The 3,881-nt window shown below is 39.4% G+C and overlaps 1 non-coding gene across 1 annotated transcript; it reads left to right on the top strand.

Annotated features, from left to right (window-relative positions):
• Nucleotides 1-241: 241 nt before the first annotated feature.
• TRNAM-CAU (transfer RNA methionine (anticodon CAU)) lies at nucleotides 242-314 on the top strand. The gene has a single exon. It is a non-coding gene; the product is annotated as a tRNA-Met (tRNA).
• The last annotated feature ends 3,567 nt before the right edge of the window (nucleotides 315-3,881 follow it).

Here is a 3,881-nt window from a genome sequence, read left to right as displayed (position 1 = left end):
CTCAACTGAGCACACATATAAAAACACTGGTTAACTTTATCTTGGTATATTGTGTCTCTACACTAGAAGATTCTGTATAATTAAAGCAGCTTCAATTTTGAAAGACAGTTTGAGCCAATTGTTGAAATGTACTTTGAAAGCAATACAAAAATTGATGATTCTAATATTCTACCAGTTTTCAGGCTTCAAAGGAAAATGCCTGTTTGTGAGGAGTGTCCACAGAGTACTATGCTCTTAACTTGCCTCCTTAGTGCAGTAGGCAGCGCATCAGTCTCATAATCTGAAGGTTCTGAGTTCAAACCTCAGAGGGGGCAGTTGTGTTTTGCCTTCATCACTTCCTAAGAGAATTTTCAGAATAATTTTCTTTCAGCAATTTTACATTCCTCTTAGTAACTTTACTTGTTTTGACAAATATTAGTTAATAATATTAAAAATGAAAGTGAAGGGGTGGCAAATATCAAAGGAGAAGCCAACTGAATGTTGCAATTATCGCTAGATTTCAAAATTTATGTCATACATTTCATTAAAGACATCATCTCATAAAGGAAATGCTCCATGGCTTGAAATTATAAAATATAAATTGGGCATAAAACTAAATACCTTTTGTAGGAGAAACTGGTTGTAAAGCAAGATAAATATACTTAAAAAAAAAAAAATCTTTGTAAGACAAGCCTGTGGAGGGAGAGCACTCCTTTGACACCAGGAAGGGTACTAGTGGTTTAGAAACGTGTGTGTGGTTATTTTAAGGGGATGTTTTCAAACCTTAGGGAACACATACTGACCAAGAAGAAATCTCTGTGTACGTGTCTTTATGGGTGTTTGAGAGAGTGGGAGAGCAGGCAGAGACCTGATAGGGTTCAATGTAGGTTCAATTTCAAACACAGCAACTGGGCCAAGTGTCCAGTATGCTTAGATATGCATTATGATTAGCATAAGCAATCATTCTCAGGCTTCTAAGAAATGGAGCTGTCTTTAAAAAGGAACACTGGGCAATCAGTAAAAATAATCAAAGGAATGTGCAAAGGCTTCTTCTCTATCCCAACACTTACACCCAATCATCGGGCATTCTTTTTGCCCCAGTTACTCTGGTTTGAAGAAATGCAGAATAGGTTGAAGAGAAATGGAGTGTTCTGGAAAAATGTGAATGGAGTCTGAGGATTAGGAGGTGGAATTAATTAATCATATATATATATTTTTCTTTAAAAAAGTGATTGAGTTGGAGGTCCATCTCAGTAGTTGGTCATACATAGTTTGGGATATTTCTAAAGAGCCCTTGTATGATGATAGTGAATTTAATTAGCTTCTGATTAAAATAAATTTTAAAAAATTAAAAATAAATAAATGAATAAATAAAAGAAAATTGAGTGTTTAAACATTTTATGTCAAGGAAGATCCAGGCACCAAGACAATAATATTCATAATAATGGAACAGAGAAAACAATCCTAGTAGAAGACCCTAAAATTGCCCCTTGTATTTCCTGGGAAAAATAGCATGTGGGCGGGACTTGGAACGCCAGCAGAGAACAGATGAATCAAAGTCTGGGTTACATTACACTAATCTCTTAAGAGTCTTTTATCTAATCTCTTTCTGGCTATTGCTAAGTGCCAGGGATATGATTGCCACTATATAAATATCAGAGATTATCTAAACTCCTCAGGAGAAATCCATCTAATAGACATCAAAACCAGTCAAGGCATTGTGGGTCCTCAGTCTTTCCTTGACAGAAACAAAGACAAAGGCAAATCAAATCTCTCCTTCACAAAGGACCAAATTCTACATACTTTCATATTACTTTTACTTCCTGCGTCTATAATAGCATTTTTGAATGTAGATCCTCTAAAAGCAAAGAACAGTAGAGTGTTTATCAACTCCTGAGGTAAAGAGGCATGCAAATTAACTGTAATCTATAGGCCTAGTCACACATCTGACTCTTTGTGACTTCATTGGCTGTAGCCCACCAGGGTCTTCTGTCCATGGGATTTCCCAGGCAAGAATGCTGTATTGGGTTGCTGTTTCCTTCTCCAGGGGATCTTCCTGGCCCAGAGATTGAACCTGTATCTCCTGCATTGGCAGGTGGATTCTTTACCTCTGAGTCACCTGAGAAGACCTTAATCACAAGACAAAAAATAAAATAAAATAAAAGTCAAGATGTGAAGCAAAAAAGTAAGATTGCAGTAAAAATTACAGTGCCCTGCACTCCAAAATGTTCTGTCTTAAGGTAGTAGGCTAACAACGTGTTTAAGCACATTGGAGGCTCTGAAGTTCAACACAGGTTTGAAGATCATAGCTGCCATGTGATAGTGGTAAGTTCCATCCCAAAGTATTAGTAACTTTGAGTCTCTGAGTTTCCTTAATCTATAAAATATAAAAAAATACGAATCTCGTAGGGCTGTTGTGAAAACTGGAGAAGGCCACTTATATAAAATGCTTGGCAAGGTCCCTGACACCCAGTAAACACTCAATAAAGAGCAGATGTTTTGTTCTCATTACTTGTGACCAGTAAGACAAATAAAAGACTGAGGAAAAGTGAAGAAAATGGACCTTTTGTCAAAGAAAGGAACACTGTCTAGCACCTCCAAGGAAAACCTAGGAGCAAAAGTGCTGAATCAGACATGTTACAGGAATAAAGGGGCAGATTTATTTTTAGACCCTTTCTTGACCACTCTGACTCCCAGCTTCCTGTTCCTCCTTTGTAAAACATCAGCAGGTGGAGACAAATGAATCTGCTTTGTTATAACACTCATGATAAAGATATTAAGTCTCTCCTGAAATTTGCTTATATGTGCACCATGACTGCTCTTCCACTAACCCACTACGGATGTTTCATTAGCACCTTGCTGGGTGTATGCGTTTGTCTTTCTTTCCCCACACAGTTACAAAATGGCAGGGAGCAAGGGGGGTTTGTTGTTGTTGTTGTTGTTTTTGAGTATAATTGCTTTGCAATGTTGTGTTACTTTCTGCTGTACAACAGAATGAATTAGCTATATATACATATATCCCTTCCTTCTTGAGCCTCCCTCCCACCACCACCCCCCATCACACCCCTGAAGGTCATCACTTTATTGTTGTTGCTTTTTAGTCGCTAAGTCATGTCTAACTCTTTGTGACCCCATGGACTGTATCCTGCCAGGCTCCTCTGTCCATGGGAGTTTCGAAGCAAGGATACTGGAATGGGTTGCCATTTCCTTCTCCAGGGGATCTTCTTGACCCAGGGATCGAACCCGAGGCTCCTGCGTCTCCTGCACTGGCACATGGATTCTTTACTGCTGAGCCACCAGGGAAGCCCAAGGTCATTACTTGTTGTTATTCATCTTTCTGTCGTTAAGTCATGTCCAACTCTTTGCAACCCTGTGGACTGCAGCATGCCAGGCTTCTCTGTCCTTCACTAAGGTCATCATTGTGTTTGTTAATCAGTCGTGTCCAACTCTTTGTGACACCGTGGACTGTAGCCTGCCAGGCTCCTCTGTCCCCGGGATTTCCCAGGCAAGAATACTGGAGTAGGTTGCCATTTATGTTTAAAACAGATAGCTAGAGGGAAGCTGCTACATAGCACAGGGAGCTCAACTGCATGCTCGTAGATGACCTAGAAGGTAGGGTTATTTTACACATTTGTTCAGTACAGACTCAGTCAAAGATCCTTCGGTTCAGTTCAGTCTCTCAGTCGTGTCCAACTCTTTGCAACCCCATGAATTGAACTGAACTGCAAAACCTTAGCTCTCTGCCTGAGTCCTTCACACTTCTGTTTTCTCTTTGTTTAGCCCCCCTCCCCCTTTTTTGTCCGCATTTCTTTTAAGGAAGGAGAGTAAAGTCTCACTCAACTTTATTGACTTTTCTCTTCCTATGGTTTTCTGGTACAGAGAAAAAAACATCAAAAGCAAAG

Source organism: Ovis canadensis, chromosome 9 (assembly GCF_042477335.2).
Source record: "Ovis canadensis isolate MfBH-ARS-UI-01 breed Bighorn chromosome 9, ARS-UI_OviCan_v2, whole genome shotgun sequence".
Lineage (NCBI taxonomy): Eukaryota > Metazoa > Chordata > Mammalia > Artiodactyla > Bovidae > Ovis > Ovis canadensis.
The sequence above is the reverse complement of the archived record's forward strand: the minus strand, read 5'-3'. Positions and strand labels throughout refer to the sequence as shown.